This window comes from Stegastes partitus, unplaced genomic scaffold (assembly GCF_000690725.1).
Source record: "Stegastes partitus isolate 25-593 unplaced genomic scaffold, Stegastes_partitus-1.0.2 Scaffold570, whole genome shotgun sequence".
Taxonomy (NCBI): domain Eukaryota; kingdom Metazoa; phylum Chordata; class Actinopteri; family Pomacentridae; genus Stegastes; species Stegastes partitus.
The window spans coordinates 360747-371470 of NW_007578301.1; the positions used below are offsets into that span (position 1 = coordinate 360747).

The 10724-nt window shown below is 37.7% G+C and overlaps 1 long non-coding RNA gene across 1 annotated transcript in view; it reads right to left on the reverse strand.

Annotated features, from left to right (window-relative positions):
• Positions 1–4411, reverse strand: part of LOC103362361 (uncharacterized) — a 17593-nt gene extending 13182 nt beyond the window's left edge. The window contains exons 1-2 of the long non-coding RNA XR_520464.1: positions 4355–4411; positions 3168–3223 (exon numbers count right to left, since the gene is read on the reverse strand). This is a non-coding gene — a long non-coding RNA (uncharacterized LOC103362361). The remainder of the gene's footprint in view (positions 1–3167; positions 3224–4354) is intronic.
• Between the last annotated feature and the right edge of the window lie 6313 nt (positions 4412–10724).

A 10724-nucleotide genomic window follows, 5' to 3' on the forward strand; every position in this document is an offset into this window, starting at 1 on the left:
AAATCATCAGATAGAAGGTTTGAATTTGGACACAGTGGGGTGTTTCACCAAGACAATGAAATCAAACACACATAAACAGTGGTAATGAAATGGCTAGCTAAATCAGATGAGAATTAAGGTTTTAGACTGGTTTCTCTAAAGTCCTGACTTAAACCTCATCGAGAATCTGTGGACTGTGATGAAGAAACAAATCTATGTCAAAAAGCCAACACATTTATTTGACCTGCACCAATTCAGTCAAGAGAAGTCGTCAAAAATACAGTTAAAGCGACAATGGCCACATGACGTTTAATCAGACATTAGAATTACTGTATGTACATTTTTGACCCAGCAAACATTCTCATATTTCCAGAAGACCTGTAATAAATCTTTGAAAGAACCATAGTGAATGACTGTTTCAGGAAAAACAGACAAATATGTTTCAATGACTTCATCATGGAACATTAAGATTTACAGGATACATTGAAATCTCAGGACTGTCATGATATACACGGTGGTGGCAATGGTTTTGTAATAGAATCATTTTCATTTTATTTGATCAAAAATGGAGTGTTATCACTATTTTTGTAAAATTACACAAAACAGATCTTAGTTTTCCTCCTGTAAACCGAGGTGAATGTTGCACTGCTGTCCCACTTTGCTGTGCTGCAGTATTTCAGAGGCCATTTTTACCTGTAAGTTCATCTGCATCTGCGTTGTTCAACTCAGGTTTAAGCTTAGTCCAAATACTGGCGTTCTGCTGCTTTTGGATATAAGTGGAGATGTTTCACGACATGGTAAGCCATGCGTGTCAAACTTAAATATACAGTGGGCCAAAATAAAAAACTGGGACGAAGTCACGGGTCAGACTCGGTATTAATTGAAAACTTGACTGCAGTTGTGCATGTTTTCCTTTCTCTCCAGATATATAATGATAAACTTTTCATATGGAAACAAACTTAAGTTTTGAATAAACTTGGAATCTGGAACAAGCAAAGCTTAATATTCTGAACACATGAGAAATCAAATTTCGAACAAAAGATACATCAGTGGAATTCGTTTCTTATTTTTATTTAAATGAATAAGCTCCTGTTTTCCGTCCTTGGTTTGGCCATTTTTGTGAGGGGTGGCTTCCATCTGACTGATAGCGTGAGGTTGCTAACGAATGTCAACAGAAGGGGAAGGGGATGCACTAGCAGAGCATTCTGGGATGTATAGTATTCGCGATATCAGTTCTAACATACATTTGGTATTATATCGTGGTCCAAATATGGTTACACTGTTGGCCAGATTTGGCTCTTGGGCCTGAGTTTGACACAGTTTGACATGTGTTAAGTGAACAAATGAATGAAAGATAAATTAAATGAATAAATTAGTGAATGTAAGGAATTACCGCAACGCTTCCATGACCCTCAAGCTCCAAGCTCCTTGAAGCTCCTTGTTGAAACACAGAATTTATCATATCATATATCAAATCATATGAAGACTGTCTATAAGTCTTGCTGCTGGATCACCATGTGCTACATAATGCTGCTCTAATTTGAGAACATGTGAAACAGGACATGTTGCTGAATAAAACATGGCTTCTGATATGTACAAAGTGCAGGTGAGTAAATCTGTCTGTTTGAGTAAAGATGCTTCATGGAAGATAAAATGAATGTCATCAAAAATACAGAAGCAGTCAGATTGTGTTGTATTATTACTGGAGACAGACTGCACTAAACAACTCGGCTAAAATAAGCTGCTGACATGATGGCTGCCTCAACTGAAAAGTCCGAGAAACCTCCAAACTTATTCTGGTTTAATCTGACCACCGGAAGTGACTTTAATCAGCCCAACAGTCTAAAAACTAATGATATCAGCCGGCTGGTGGAAGGAGAGAAAAAGTCCAGACATAAATTAAGAGGCTGGGATTCATTCTCTCTGGTTCATTAATGTCTGAACTAAACTTCATGGCAATGTGAAAAACTACAGACCACACTGTATTGATATTTGTTCTTCACATAACTTACCTTTGGATGCTGAGCTGGTCTCTGGCAGCTTCTTCACCAGATCTGTCCTGTTCATGTACTTTGAAACCTTCCTGGTCACCTCCACAGACTGTTGACTGAATGCCATCATCATCAGATCCACTATTTCTGTCCTGGTTGCACTTTGAATTGGGTTATCTAGGAATTGTGGAAAAGTCTTCTTGAAGGTTGTCAGCGGCAGGAACAATCTGAATTTAATCAGATTTGTGTTACTCAAACACTTCAGTGTTTCCAAAAGCAGCTCCTTAACAGCTGTCATGGTTGACACCTGGAAAATTTAAAGCAAAATTCAGAGAAATTATGTTAATTCTTCACCGAGAAAATGTAAACATTTATCTGTTGCATCTTGTCAAGGCTGATACATTTGGCAATTATCTATTTGTAGAGCAGAAATGATTTATGTTCATTCTGTCTGTAAATTTATGCTTAATGTTTTTAATTTGTTTTTTTATTCAGGTTGTAATTGTTTCATTGAGCTGCCAAAAACCAAAGTAAGCCTCCTGATATAAGCACATCTTGACAATGCACTGACTATTATTTCTTTAAGGTTTAATAAATGCTCAAACTAAACTCAGCCTCAGTTCTGTGACAAACATCTCATCTAAATTAGGACTTTAACTCATCCTCACTACTCTTCATATGATTCTCAGCCTGTGTGTTGTTGAATAAAAGCTGGTCTGCAGGTCAGACAGATGTGTCGCTGCTCACTTTGTGGATCAGTGCAGACAGATGTTCATCCAGCTGTTTCTCTGACAAAAAGATAGAAAAATACAAAATTACACCTGAACCTTGACAACAGTGACATACTTTCATTTACATTTCAATACATTTTATTCACCAGATCATGTGTCATCTGTTCTCCACATCATGAATCTTACTTGTCAGAATGGAAACTGAAGTAGACATAACTTATGAGACACATTTGAGGAAACACTTTTGTGATATTAACATGTTTTGTGTCTTCTTACTTTTGAATCCTGAGCTGCTGTCTGACAGCCTCTGCACCAGATCCGTCCTCTTCATCTCCTCTAAAGCCTCCTTGGTCTCAGCACTGACTATTGGCCTAAAGTCTGTACTGTTAAAACACTGTGTCCTGGTGGTCTGTTGTCTCCAGCCACATTAATTTCATGTATAAGTGAGGCGAGGACCCTCCTGTACTCCTCGTCACTCAGTGTTTCCAAAAGCATCTCAATAACAAACGCCATCGTTTCCACCTGGTGAATTCAAAGGAAACGATCATGTGTAGAAAGTCAAGCTTCTCAGCTGGGACAGTTACAGATGTTTCTGTTCAGATCCCATCAGTGTTGCAGAAATGTAAATGTGTTTAGATCATATCAGCTGGAGAACAAAAGTTAATGATACAGAAAACACTTTACAGGAAACCTGTATGTGTGTGAGTTTCTTCTATAACAACAAGGTTTCTTACACTAGTTCACTGTTTCTGTAACTTTTTATTTTTTATTTTTTTAAAAACTGGGCGGCAGAATTTAAAGAGCCTCCTGATTTTACAACAGACAGAATGTTAACTAATTCAGTCTTTTCTTTTCTTTTTTTTTTTTTTTATCAAAAAAACCCAAACATTTATTTTAATCTGCTTTGAAAATCTTCTCAATTTCTTTCTCTATCAAACTTAGTAATGTGAAGGAAAAATTACTTTCCTTATTTAGAGTTAATCTTTTAGAGAAGATATTGAACCCTGATTGACCTCCTAGGTAAATGTAGTACTTGTAGATGTGCTCTCTGAACTTCTATAGATTCTTGACCTCACATAAACCTCATTGAAGGAGGACAGGTATGACAGCCTGCACCTCTCAAGGCCAGATGATGCCCAGGCGCTGACTTATCTTTGTTTCCCTTTCTGCAATAAATCTGGATGTGACTCCCACTGAAGGAGGATATAAGACTAAAGATGTGAGAGGAATCTTTGGAGTTGATGCTGGCATTACATGCATGAACTGCTGTTCTGTTAGTGTCACTTCTCCTGATGCATTAGTAAACCTTATTTCAACCCAAGTCATCTGAGTCTCCGGTGTGTCTCTCTGTGTCGGGCTCCTCATCCTACATCAACCTCTTCCAGAATTTCTGAAACAAGTAATGTGGACAAGTCAAGAGGTGGACATAACACAACTTGTTACAGATGGAGGTTGATTTTAACATTAATGTTTCATACCAATCATGCTTCATGTGTTCAAGACGTATATTGACTTTGTTCTTCGACAGAACAATGTGAGGAAAATTAGGAATTTTATTGGTATTTCTTCTGTTTAAGGTCAACATGATTGTCAGTCGTCATCTCCTCAATCAAATGTGTGCTGTGTGAAGTCGACTGATGTGACGTTACTCACTCTCTGGTCCAGTGAAGGCCACAGTTCCTCTGAGGAGAAAGGAAACAGAAAAACATCGGTTACAAGTTATTTTAGCATCAGGCTTCATGAGGATTTACAATTCACAAGATTTCACCCAAAAATTAGGCTTAAAACTTACTAATAGAGACATAATTATAATACATAGAGCTGTTGAAAGATTTTCCAACCGTGCTGAATGGTATCGAATGTATTTGATTGCAATATGATGTAGGATGTGGACAGACACAGATGCCCAAAAGGATTCGAAAAACTTCATTTGAACTTTCCAGCCATAAAAAAGACAGAACTGTCCTGCAGGTCACAGGGCCATGTAAATCAGCCTTGCAGACTCGGAGGAGTGAGGAAGCAGAGTCCCTTTTGGGAATTTCCTTATCACACCTATCAGAGGATCTAAGAAAGAATTTCTTTGGGGGAAGACAAAGAAAAACATTCAAGACCACTCAGACCTTAATAAATGGTCCAGATGGCCAGGTGCAATGAAGTGCCCCGGGCTTAACGTATTGCTCTGCTGACCCCTCATTTCCTGTGGCATGCAACAACTTAACAACTGAAGTCATTGATGAACAATAAGACACAGCACCAGAAGATGTGCCTTATTATCTTGTGTTAAGTTTAATCGTTAAATGTTATGATATATCATATCCTGATAAATACTCCAAAGCTTAATTACAGTTGGATAAGTCCTTCTTTAATTGATCGGCTTGTTATATTACCATATCCTAAGCATTGTGTTATCTCTGTAACCGTACAAGATAGCTCAGTCATGTTTAGACTCCCCGTGAAGCTCTACATGTGACACATTCATTTCCAACAACTTAACTTTGTATAATTGAAAGTACATATAGTTCTGAAGGAACATTGTTACTTTCAGAGCAAAACTCATGACCACCTCATGACCTCCCGGTGATACTGGGGTGTCATATCTAACAGCCCCCCTGGGAGTGGAGCTCGCTCTGATTGGTCAAGTAGTTTTACTATTTATTAAAGTCTCCTCACCCGAAAAGCAGGCTCTTTCCATTGCTCGCTCTTCTTTCTCATCTTGCATTCTACGGCATTCTCTAGTTGGCTCCTCCTGATGACTGGCACACCTCCATGCTCTCCAGTGAGTGACTTGAATTTGTCAAAGTCTTCGGGACTCAACTGGTTCAGTGTTTCCACAAGCAGCTTCTTCGTCGTCATTGTTTTACCTGATTAATTAAGAGAATATGTCAAACAGTACCTGCAGGATGGGACATATGCTGTTTCTGTGCTCTAACAGCATGATTGGAAACATTTCATTAATTCCAGCTTTACTGGCATGTGTTTCTGAGTCTTTAGCACAAGGAATACACACTGTCACTGTATTAAACATAACATTTGTTCTGTGACAGGTCAACTTGAAAAAATTAGTGAATAAACATAACAGACGAAGGCCACTGAATGTTTTAAAAATAATGTGAATCAGAGGCCACTTTGAAATGCAAACATTGTTCTTCACCACCAATAAAACACAGATTAGGGGAATGTCATTCCAGACAATCATCTTTCAATTTGAGGGATTGCATTGCTCCCTGCAGAGTCCTACATTTCATTAATGGCACCAAGTGGCACTGCTTTGTGTTCAAGAGAGACCCAGCTAAAGGAAGCAATTTGGATTTACCTACAAACTGTGCATAAAAAAATAGATGCAGCCTCTGAGTTTGAAAAGTGAAGCCTTAAACCTGATTCTTTCTAACAGCCAGAAGGGGGCGATTCCTCTGACTGTGAATAAAAGTCTATTAGAAAATGTTTCTACTTCTGTCTTGATCTGTTACTTCAGCTAACATTTTCATCATGAGTTTATGGCCTCGATTGCTACTTTTAAGTCCCCTTCAGTGCAATATGGTGTTCCATTACATAAATGATGTCCCCTTAAGAGGAAAATAAATGATAAAGCAGGGTATACTTCAGGGCCATGCTCCCTTGTAGCTGCCACATTCTTGCTAATGTACAAATATGCATCAAAGTAAGACATAAAATAATTTAAATTCAAAGCACCTCCAAGAGACAACATATAAATAAACTACCCTCACTTGCTGAATATCTTTAAATTGACAAAATTTACCAATGTTCCCGAAATGCCTCACGTGATAGACCAAGGTACAAGCTAGCGAGGCTTCTTAAGTGAAGGGAGCTCTCAAGTTTCCTTGTGAGAAACTACCCTTTACTGTGTATCCAACTGGCAAAAAAACATCTCACCGGTGACAGATCAGTTGGAGTTTTAACTGCTCACATCTGACTGAAACAATGGATTTATCAACGGCTGAGGATTATTCTTTAAAATATAAGTACTGTGTCACAGCTCACTCCCATAGCTAACGATACAAATGTTAACAGCCAACAGAAGTCAAAAACTTAAAATTTGTTTCAAAAATTCAATCAATTAGGTTACATGACATTATTGGTGTGAGCTGCTTCAATTTACACTTTACACAACTTTCCAGTTGTACAGCTTCAGTGTTTGAGTTATATTTTTCTGAAATTGTGGCAATTTTATCATGTTTTAAGTTCATATTAGTTTGAATGTTAACAAATTGAAATAAGCTGCGAACACGTCAGACAATTTAGTCCTGTACAACCATACAATACAAACACCTCAAGTTCTTCAAGTATATAAAAAATATATTAAAAAAAAAAAAAAGCACAATTTCGGGATATCCTCATCCTCGGGATAAAAGTTTGGCAGTCTGGGTTGCTAGGGAATATGAGTGGCACGATGGGGTGTGATGATGTTGCCAAGAAGTATGTTGTAGGCTAGACCGTCTCAAATGCTCAGATGGAGGATCCATACTTTAAAGGACATGAAGGCTGCAGCCTCCGAAGGATGCCGCCTCTTAATTGGGACACGATTACAGCTACTAGTTTGACGGAACACAAAAGCCACATTTACTTAGCCACGTCCACATCAACTATGAATCATTTAAAGAAATGAAAACAAGCCAGAATGTTTTTCCTCGTACAGCAGAATGATAGTGTGGTGCAGCTACATTGTGTTGTACAGAATGGGAAAAATAAACAACTGCTACTCCCGTGGCACTCAATCTCATCTGTTTGCTGTGTGAGTGTCCAAGCTAGCCAGTTACAGATCGTCAGTAAAGTCAGTAGAGACTGAAATGCTGGCATTGGAGCATCTCTTCCCATTAACTGTAGCCCAGGAGACGATGCTAGAAAGTAATAAACAACTACCCCAACTTTTATTTTTCTGTAAAAAACGTCACGTCACTCATGATGTGTTAGCTACATTTCCAAGGCAGCAAACAGTGTAGCTAATTTCACAGCTTGTGAGTTGAGTGGAAGCTAACGTATTAGCATCTAAGCACGTTCTGCCTCAACATTATAACATAACTGGAGTCCAACTAATGCCAACAAACATGAACTGTTCAGGACACAGTTTGATTTGATTCTCCAAATCAAACTGTTTCACTCACTGCATTTACAAAAGATAAAACTTAAAGCTCACCTTTTCCACCAGATATGTTGAAAGTTTCCCCTAAAAGATAAGGACAGAAATGCTTTAATTTATCATTCGTAATTCACGTTACTGTTATGCATTAAAGGCAATATTCAGCTAAAGATGACAATTTGATATGCACAAAATGATTTTTAAAAATTCTGAATGGAGTTAAATTCACTGAAAAAGTGATTAGTAACAAATCTGCAGCATAAATTTCATAGACAGCTTGATAGAGCGGAAACAACTCCAGAGTCCAGAGACTACACATATTTTCTTTTTTTTCTTTTTTTATCTTTGATATTCCTAAATATGAAATTAAATTCATCATTAGTGATGAGTATATTTAGAACAGAGTACAGAATAGAACATGCTATACAAACTAGTTAGGTTGCAGCTCAAATATATAATTAAGCTATTTTCTACTCTCTCTCTGTCTCTCTCTCTCTCTCTCTCTCTATATATATATATATATATGTGTGTGTGTGTGTGTGTATATGTATATATATATATGTATGTATGTATGTATACACACACATACATACATACATATAATTGGCCATTATACTGAAAACAGAAAATCTGATGTCATTATTTTTTAAATTTGTAAAATCAGTCGGCCCCAAAAATCCTGTATCAGTTGAGCTCTGTGGTAATCATAATAACTTTTTCTTTCAAAACACATCAGTCGACCCCTGATATTCACAATAAACTTCATTGTACAGGGAAACACGTTTTCTTTACTGTGCATATGAAAATAAACACTTGATTAATTGATTGATTGATTGATTGATTGATTGATTGATTGATTGATTGATTGATTGATTGATTGATTGAAACATAGTGAAGGCTAAATGAAAACACTGTTTACTCAGTTGATCATCTTCAGCTCTGGTCCAACATTTCAATCAATATCCTTATAGCCACAGGGTTCAGCCATTTAACCTCAACAATGTTTCTAAAACACTATGAAAATTACTGATAACATTAGTTTAATTTTCACTTGTCTCTTGTCACATTAAAAGCCAGCAGTCTGTGTCCACATATGAGCTCAGAAAGTATCTAACTGCTTAATATTACAATGAAACTGAGAGTGAGAAATCTCTTTGATAATAATAATTCACAACTGTTTAACTGTCCTCGGTGCTCTGCTGCTGTCAGTTAGACTGGAAATAAAACTCATCTGCTTTCTTTATCTAATTTGTGCTCGAAGCTTCGAAAACACCGTGACGTTTAGAAGCTGTTCAGGCCTGAAGAAGTCAGTAAGTGAGTTAGTTAATTTAGTTAACTTAGTTAAGGGCTGCAGCTCCGTCAATTTAAACCGAAGTTTCTGTTGTTCGTGTGTCCAGCTGAACTTTTATTGTTCGTCTATTCTGGGTGTTCCAGTTTAACCAGTGTTCCAGGTTACTGGTGATGTTTGCTGTATTTACGCTCCAGATGTTCAGTTTACAGATTTGTCCCCACCAGACTTGTCTGTGTGTGACGATAAAGATACTACATACAGAAAACCTTGCCGAAAAACGTAAACATCAGTCTTTAATGAAGTCTATATCCATGTCAATATCATCTTCAGACAGTAACATGAAACATGCTGACCAAAATAAAAAACAGATATTTTTCAAGTCCAGTGAGAGGATTCGACACTATGTAGACTCGTGTTAAAAGTACGAGTTCACCGTTTTATTCATTCCTACAGATCTTTTCCATTCTACCAGATGTTTAACATCTGGGGATTATTCAGGAAACACACCCAGATCAACTTAACACAGACACATGCTGCCTGTTTGATAACGACACAAAAAACATATTATTGTCTGATCAAGTAAAACCCACAGCATACAAGTGTAATGGGTGACACCCCTGTGTGTCACTCTTGCCCCAGGGCATTCGCCTATAAAAGAGGAAGTTGGTAGTTTTGCCCGCAAAGTGCCAGTTTCATGTGGGGTGGCCAGGACGTTTGTTGCGTCCTGTTGTGTATTTTGTGACCGAGACCAATAAATATTGTAAATATTTTAACTTGATGAATGTTTTATTGTTGTGCTTGAGTTTTAAGTGTAGTCCATTTTGTATAGCAGGGTCGGACGGTCTTGTGGAGAACCGTCAGTTGTGTGGTAGTGAATGATTGGGCGTGGGAGTATGACACCAGGTATGCGGTATTTTAAAATGTTTTTACGATTTGAATGAAACGTTTTTTAGTGTAATTTTGTATTTTTTGTTTTTGCAGTCTTCATGTCTTACCGCTGCCTGCTGTCCTGATGTTATGTTTTGAGTTCTAGTTTTGTTTTTTGTTTGAGTTAGTCCGCTCCAGTAGGACATCTGTGTTTATTTATTGGTAAACTTGTGCGAGCGGACTAACTCCCTTTTCTCCTTTTTGTTTTGTCTGTCATTTTTTGTTTGGTCACTTCCCGACAAACATGATACAGTTACTCTGCTATTCCACAAGGTGGCACAATGAGGGTTAAGTTATGGGTAAACACCATCTTCCAGTGATGCAAAACTCCTTGATGAAACTCAGATATGTTGAAAGGCAGTTTTGACATTTCAAAGTCACATTTCAGTAGGAAATTTAACCCACCAAATATCTTGATAATACTTTTAGGAATGTAAAACCATATTGAATCTGGCCTCAATATAAATTCTTTCAATCATTTCCACTTAAATGTCCCCATCATTGCCTCAAAATCAATTTTGTTAATTCCCCCACATTGTACTCTGTAACCAACTGAGATTTTTTTTTTTTTATAGTAAATCTTATTTCCATCCATCCATCCATTATCTATACACCGCTTAATCCTCACTCGGGTCGCGGGGGGGCTGGAGCCTATCCCAGCCAACTTAGGGCGAAGGCAGGGGACACTCTGGACATGTCGCCAGTCTATC